The sequence below is a fragment of the Jaculus jaculus genome, chromosome 9 (genome assembly GCF_020740685.1).
Source record: "Jaculus jaculus isolate mJacJac1 chromosome 9, mJacJac1.mat.Y.cur, whole genome shotgun sequence".
Classification (NCBI taxonomy): Eukaryota; Metazoa; Chordata; class Mammalia; order Rodentia; family Dipodidae; genus Jaculus; species Jaculus jaculus.
This window is the reverse complement of record NC_059110.1, coordinates 137393345-137401574: the sequence shown is the minus strand read 5'-3', so window position 1 is coordinate 137401574 and position 8230 is coordinate 137393345. Positions and strand designations below refer to the sequence as shown.

Here is an 8230-nt window from a genome sequence, read left to right as displayed (position 1 = left end):
AGGAGCATGAAAATAGCTGCCTCTGTGGCATGGTGGCACACACCTATAATCTCAGCACTCAGGAGGTGGCTTTCTTGACACCAGCCTGGTCTATGATTGAGAGTTTCAGGCCACTGGGATTAGGAGAAATAAGACCACTAGAGCAAAAGTCCTTCATGTATTTACCAGTGTTCACAGGGTACTGTGTATTTCCTTATTTCTGTGTGGTATGTGTACATGTGTATGCATGCATATGTGTACAGGCCATAGGACAGCCCAGAGCTCTGTTTTAGGTCAGTGTGTCTCAGTTATCCTCTGGTTATGGGTGGTCACTGGTCTCTGCCCTGCCCTTGAGGACTGGGGTTACAGACATGTGAGGCCATAGCCAGCTTTTAATTTTTGTTTTTTAACCCACAGCTGCTGTTTTATAGCCAGCTTTCTTTTAAAAAAAAAAAAAAAATTCTTTTTTTTTTTTTTGAGAGGATCTTACTCTAGCCTAGGCTGACCTAGAATTCACTGTGTAGTCTCAGGGTGGCCTTGAACTCACAGTGATCCTCCTACCTCTGCCTCCCAAGTGCTGGGATTAAAGGCATGTGCCACTATACCTGGCCTTAATTTTTTAAAATATTATTTATTTATTTACTTGAGAGAGGGAGAGATAGTTAGAGAGAAAGAGAGAATGGGCACACCAGGGCCTCTAGCCACTGCAAACAAACTCCAGATGCATGCAACCCCTTGTGCATCTGGCTTACATGGGTCCTGGGGAATCGAACCTGGGTCCTTAGGCTTCCAAGGCAAATACCTTAACTGCTAAGCCATTCCCCTAGCAGCCCCCTTTTTTTTCTGGTAGGGTATTATTCTAGCACAAGCTGACCTGGAATTCACTATAGAGTCTCAGGGTGGCCTCCAACTCATGGTGATCCTTCTACCTCGGCCTACTGAGTGCTGGGATTAAAGATGTGTGCCACCATGCCTGGCAAAATTTTTTTAATTATATATTTTATATATATATGTGTGTGTGTGTGTATATGTATGTGTGTGTGGAGAGAGAGAGAGATAAAGAGAAAGAAAATGGGCACACCAGGACCTCTAGACAGTACAAATGAACTCCAGACACATGAGCCACCTTGTGCTCATGTGGGTACCAGGGAATTGAACCATAGGCTTTCCAGGCAAGTGCCATCATTCCAGCCCAACAGCCAGTATTTTTAAATTTGGGTTCTGATGAATTGAATTGTAGTATCCAGCCTTCATGCTTAAAACAGCAAGAGCTCCTAACCACTGAATCAGCTCCATGGTCTCACAGGTCATTATTTTTATTTATTTATTTGAGAGACAGAGAGACAGAGAAAGAAAGAGGCAGATAGAGAATGGGCGTGTCAGGGCCTCTAGCCACTGCAAAATCCAGACATATGTGCTACTTTGTGCATCTTGCTTATGTGGGTCCTGGGGAATCGAACCTGGGTCCTTGGGCTTTGCAGGTAAGTGCCTTAACCATTAAGCCCTCTCTCTAACCCAAGGATATTATTTTTAAAGGAGGGATTTTTTTATAGACCATTAGGAAGGGAACCATTTGTAACCTCTTATAAAAAGACCAGGACAAATGAAAATGAGCAGCAAGTCTTTGAGGACAGCACATGAAGAATGTCTCAAGGTACAGAAACGAAACGAGCTGCCCCACATAGGCTGTGCTTCGCCTGAAGCAACGGGACGTCATTTCCGTGTTTCCTCTCCAGTCACTCATTAACCTCCCAGTGTCCAGCCAAGGTCCACAGGAGACACGGCTCCTGCCAATTCGCAAACACCAAGTTGTGCAGCCAACTCGGTGCGTCCAAGAAGGTCACTGGCTGACGTGGTGGCGCATGCCTGCCTTGAATCCCAGCACTTCAGAGGCAGAGGTAGGAGGAACGCCATGAGTTCAAGGCCTCCCTGAGTTGAGACTACATAGTGAATTGCAGGTCACCCTGGCCTACAGTGAAATCCTACCTTGAAAAAAGAAGTAGTAAGTCACTGACTGTGGGAACATTGTGTCTGGTGAGACAAGGGCCAGGCTGGTGCTCTGTCCGTGACCTGACCTCCACTTCAAATATGGGCTGACCACAGGCCCGGAAAAAAATGTTTCTGTCTGCGGAGATTCTGGAAAAATGTGTGGAGGAAACATTTTGAAACAACCATTTGAGTCAAAAACAAGCTTAAAGCCGGGCATGGTGGCACACACCTCTAATACCAGCACTTGGGAGGCAGAGGTAGGAGGATCACCGTGAGTTCAAGGCCAGCCTGAGAGTACATAGTGAATTCCAGGTGAGCCTGGGATAGAGCAAGACCCTACCTCGAAAAACAAATTAAAAAAAAAAAAACAAAAAAACAAAAAAAACAACCACACAAGCCCTTCTTCCGGGGTTTTCTCAAATAATCCACTGGTGACGTGAATGGTATCCTTTGTGTAACAAGGATTCTTCTAACTTAACTTCTCTGAGCTTCGATCTTGTCATCTATAAAGTGGGGTGACAGTAGTGTGATGTCACGTGGCTGAGTGAGAACGAAATGAGCTAACCCCGGGAAAGTGATGAGACAGATGCTGGCATGTGACACACAGCTGTCACCATCATCACCTTTATTAGTTCAGGTTGTTACCAGCTGTCCTGAATCCAGCCAGCTCTCTGCCAAACCCATTCTCCCAGTCATTATTATTCATTTGTAATTGTTTTTCTTGGCTCCTATTTTTGTCCTGTTCAGATTTCTTCTATATACTTTCTACTTTAATAGCAAGAGCCTAATAAGGCCATTTTCACAATTCTCACAACCCCCTATCTAATTAGCAATCAGCAAACTGGATAACTACAATCTAAAGGTAATTATGGCTTTATTTACCAAATTGCTGACCTTGAAAAACTGCATTTGAGAGGCCAGGATAATGAACCATCTGGAGTTGCCTAAGGTTGAGAATGTTCTCAAGAATTGGAGTTTTCAGTACCAAAATGAGGAAAGTTCTGGTCAAACCAGGACAAGTTGGCCACCTGAGGCAGGAGAGCATAAGGGCGTCTCTGGAGCCAGAATTCCAATTCCCACTCCGCCACATTTTAGCTGAGACTCTTAGACAAGTCCCTTCATCCCCCTGAGCCTGCGTTTTCCTCATCTGTAAAATAGAGGTAATAAGCCAGACCAGTAATCCCAACACTCTAGAGACTGAGGTAGGAAGAAAACCATGAGGCTACAGAGTTCAAGACCAGCCTGGGCTAGAGTGAGACCTGCTTCAAGAAACAAAAACTAGAGCTGGCTCAGCCATTAAGGTGCTTGCCTCTGGAGCCTAATGACCCAGGTTTGTCTCCTCAGTACCTATGAAAGCCAGATGCACAAAGTGGTATGTGTATCTGGAATTCGTTTGCAGAGGCTAGAGTCCCTGGCATGCCCATTTTCTCTCTCCTCTCGCTCTGCTTGCAAATAAATAAATAATGAAAATAAAAAGCCCAAAGGCAGGCGTGCTGGCGCACACCTTTAATCTCAGCACTTGGGAGGCAGAAGTAGGAGGATCACTGTGAGTTCGATGCCATCCTGGAACTATAGTAAGTTCAGGTCAGGGTGGGCTAAAGACCCTACATCAAAGAAAAGTGTTGGGGGGGGAGGGCGGGGAAGCTGGAGAGATGGCTCAGCAGTTAAGGTGCTTGCTTGTGAAGCCTAAGCCCAGGTTTGATTCCCCAGAACCCACATAAGCCTGATACACAAGGTAGTGTATGCATCTGGTATTTGTTTGCAGTGAATGTCCTGGTGTGCCATTCTCTTTCTCTATCTGCCTCTTTCTCCCTCTCAAATAAATGAATAAGCATAAAATATTTATGTAAAAGATGAATAAATAAAAAGGGAAGTTACCAGGCTGGGTTAATGGCCCAGCAGGAAAGGTGCTTGCCTGTAAAACCTAAGGACTCACATTCGATTCCCCAGAACTCATGGAGGCCAGTTGCCCATGATGGTGCATGCATCTGGTATTTGATTGCAGTGGCTGAAGACCTTAGCATGCCCATTATCTTTCTCTAATAAATTAGAAAAGGAAAAGTTTTTTTTTTTTTGTGGTAGGGTCTCACTCTAGCGCAGGCTGACCTGGAATTCACTATGTCGTCTCAGGGTGGCCTCAAACTCACAGCGATCCTCCTACCTCTGCCTCCCGAGTGCTGGGATTAAAGGCGTGTGCCACCATGCCCGGTTTAAGCCTCAGATTCTCTTAAGTGAGTTTTATAAATTCCCTTCCACATGCTTGTGGCTCTGCTCCAGTTTTTTCCCCCCCAAACCCTCAATTTCTCCTAAATGAACCTTCTAAACTATGCAATGTTTCCACATAAGAGTGTGTTTCTGGGCGGGAGGGAGGGAATTACCATGGTTTTTTTTTTTTTTTTTTTTTTTTATAATCATGGAAAATGCTAATAAAAATTTAAAAATAAATAAATAAATAAATAAAAACTTTGAATCGAAGATTATACATGGAAGCAAGCCAATGGACTCTGGAATATCCTTGGACAGTAGCTACAAAATGTATTATCCAGAAATGGGCCTATGTGTAATAATAATAAGAATTTTCATAAAAGCACTGGAATGACAGCTCAGACAGGTACAGATGTAGATGCAGCAAATCTCAGAGAAACATTCCTGAACTTGAAATATGAAGTCAGGAATAAAAATGACCTCACACGTGAAGAAACTGTGGAATTGATGCTGGGTACAGAACTAGACTGTGGCGTTGAGACAGACAGCGTACTGATGTGACATGGCATGTCAGAAAATACCTGTGGAGGCTGACTTCTTGTATGCATATTCCACAGCACCTGGTTATTATTCCTGGTGAAATTCAAAGGATGGGTCCTGGTTCATTCAGTCATCTTGTGCTATGCTGAGACAGTATGCAGACAAGCTTGAACTTATGCACATCCTTACTTGGGTTAACCAGAAGATAGCAACAGAATTTGAGTCCTTCTCCTTCGACTCCACTTTTCATGCAAAGACAGATTCCATGTATTGTGTCCATGCTTACAAAAGAATTTTTATCACTAAGGAAATAGTTAATTGTTTTAGTTCATATACCAAGTGAGAAAAAATTGTGTCAGTGATACTTTTATCTTGAATCTGGTGTTCCAGATGATACTGTGAACTACTTTCCTAGCTATGGAACCACAGTGAAGCTACCTCAAACTCAACATCAGGTAGTTAAAATTCAATCTAAATAGGAACCAATAAAAGTGGGTAATGGTACTATCTTCATGGAAGGAAATTGTAAATACACATTTTTCATAGTTGGCAAAATTTGATAATGCTATGATTTTTCAAGTAATTGTGAGGAAGTTAAACACTGCAGCAATGAATTTTAAGGTAACTCCCTGTACATCAGTACTGTATGCTATAGTCTTTGTTAAACTATGGCAATGTGCTGTGGAATGTTTCTTAGAACTTGGATCCATGGGTGTAGTTGTCATGAGCATGTCTTTGTAAAAAAAGAAAAAAAATCATGTTTACTATTGAAAAAGAAACAAAATATTATGAGAAGATACATGATCACTGGATCACTGGGTTGATTCTTTTAAGGCCTTTTAATCATTCCACATTAAAAGGCATAACTCTGAGGGGCTAAGATCTACCAGCATATTTAGTATGTGTGCTTATGCAAATCACCTGAGACTTACAGCCCAGCAAAACATCTAAAGCGCTATTATGCACAAACCTCAGACTGCTGATTATTTGAGTGAAATGAAGTTCTACAAAATGCCCTCTGTGCCATGGAAAGTAGAAGGTGAAGAAAGAACAAGAAATGAATGATCTGGGCATCTCCTCAGGCCCAGCTGTGGACACAGCTTCAGAAAAGGTCACCAGCTGATCCTGTCACAGAAGTACTGGCCTATGTGAAGGGTATCCCCAGAAGCAGATGACCATGTGAGAAAGTTAGACAGATCAGGAATGTCTGAGGTGGGGCTTCCCAAACGTGATGAGTCACAATAAAGATGATAATACTTGCAGTAAAAAAAAAAAAAAAAAAAAAGTGTGTTTCCTACTTCCCACCAGTCTATGATTCTGTTCTAGCTTTCCCTCCTAGATCCCAATCTCCCTTAAATAAACCCCACAATTGGTGATTTCTCCCTAAATAAACTTAATTCATAATTAATCCTTCTTGAGTCTTTATTTATTTATTTACTTATTTTTCATTTTTCAAGGTAGGGTCTCACTGTAGCTCAGGCTGACCTGGAACTTACTCTGTAGTCTCAGCGTGGCCTCAAACTCACAGTGATCCTCCTACCTCAGCCTCCTGAGTGCGGAGATTAAAGGCATGCACCACCATGCCCGGCAAATTCTTTATTAAAAGTAGAATAGAACCCAAAAGTTAGGGTCCTTACATTGGGAGACCCCTACTGAACCCAAAAATCCTGCATTGGGATAGGACTGCTTATCTGTTACCTCACAATGCATGGCACTATCTATACAAGATCTTCATAATAGGAGGAAAGATGATGATATCATAATAAAAGAGAACACTGATGAGATGGTTTAGCAGTTAAGGTGCTTGCCTGCAAAGCCTAAGGACCCAGGTTTGATTCCCCAGTACACAAGTAAGCCAGATGTACAAGGTGGTGCATGTGTCTGGAGTTCATTTGCAGTGGGTAGAGGCCCTGGTGCACCCATTCTCATTCTTTATCTGCCTCTTTTTCTCTCTTTCAAATAAAACAATAATAATAATACATAAATGATAGGGATGGGAAGTTGGCTTAGCTGTTAAGGCACTTGCCTATGAAGACTAAGGACCCAGGTTCGACTCCCTAGAACCTATGTAAGCCACATACACAAGGTGATGCATGAGCCAGGCGTGGTGGCGCACACCTTTAATCCCAGCACTAGGGAGGCAGAGGTAGGATTGCCATGAGTTCGAGGCCACCCTGAGACTACATAGTGAATTCCAGGTCAGCCTGGGCTAGAGTGAGACCCTACCTCAAAAAAAAAAAAAAAGTGACACATGCACACACGTGGTATATGTGCACAAGGCAGTGCATGCGTCTGGAGTTTGTTTGCAGTGGATAAGACCCTGGCACACCAATTCTCTCTCCCCCTCTAATAAATAAAAATTTAAAAAGATAGACTAATTGAGAGGGGGAGAGTATATGATGGAGTAGATTTGTGAGGGAGAAAGTGAAAGTAGGAGGGAATTATAATGGCTTATTGTCTATAATTAGGGAAGTTGCCAATAAAAAAAAGTCTAAAAAGTGGCCAGGCATAGTGGCGCATGCCTTCAATCCCAGGACTCGGGAGGCAGAGGTAGGAGGATTGCTGGGAGTTCAAGGCCACCCTGTGACTGCAGAGTGAATTCCAGGTCAGCCTGAGCTACAGCAAGAACCTACCTCAAAACAAACAGACAAACAAAAATATATGTATGGCATTGTGGCACACGCCTTTAACCCAGCACTCGGGAGGCAGAGGTAGGAGGATCGCCGTGAGTTCGAGGCCACCCTGAAACTCCACAGGGAATTCCAGGTCAGCCTGGGCTAGAGCAAGACTGTATCTCAACAAACCACAAAAAAAAAAAAAAAAAAAAAAGAGGCCAGGGAGAAGGCTGTGTAAAGTGCTTGCCATGCAAGTGTGATGCTCTGAGTTGGATTCCCCGAATCAATGTTTTTTAAAAAGCCCATGTGGTAACCCACCCATTTGTAATCTCAGCACTGGGGAAGCAGAGAAATGCTTAGAACTTGCTGAGCAGCCATTCTAGTCTACAGGGCAGCCTACTTGGCGAGCTCCAGGCTAACGAGAGACCATGTGGGGGGGGGGGAAATTCTGACAGGAACCGAGAAACAATACCAGAGGTTGTTGTCTGCCCTCCTCACGTGCACACACAGCACACGTTGGGAAAAATGCATACTTTCCACTATGCCAAACTCACATTCAACGTTTTCTTGTTTAAAAAAAAAAATTATTGGGCTGAGCCAGTTGTGGTGGTGCACGCCTTTAATCCCAGCCTTTGGGAGGCAAAGGTAGGAGGATCGTAGACAGTTCAAGGCCACCCTGAGACCACACAGTGAATTCCAGGTCAGCCTGGGCTAGAGGGAGACCCTACCTTGAAAAACAAAAAGAAACAAAACAAAATTATTGGGCTGGAGAGATGGCTTAGTGGTTAAGACGCTTGCCTGCCAAGCCAAAGGACCCAGGTTCAACTCTCCAGGACCCACATAAGCCAGTTGCATAAGATGACACATGTGTCTGGAGTTCATTTGCAGTGGCTAGAGGCCCT

At 43.5% G+C, this 8230-nt stretch overlaps 1 pseudogene; it reads left to right on the top strand.

Moving 5' to 3' along the window:
- Positions 1 to 4381: 4381 nt before the first annotated feature.
- On the top strand, positions 4382 to 5027 carry LOC123463559 (annotated as a pseudogene).
- The last annotated feature ends 3203 nt before the right edge of the window (positions 5028 to 8230 follow it).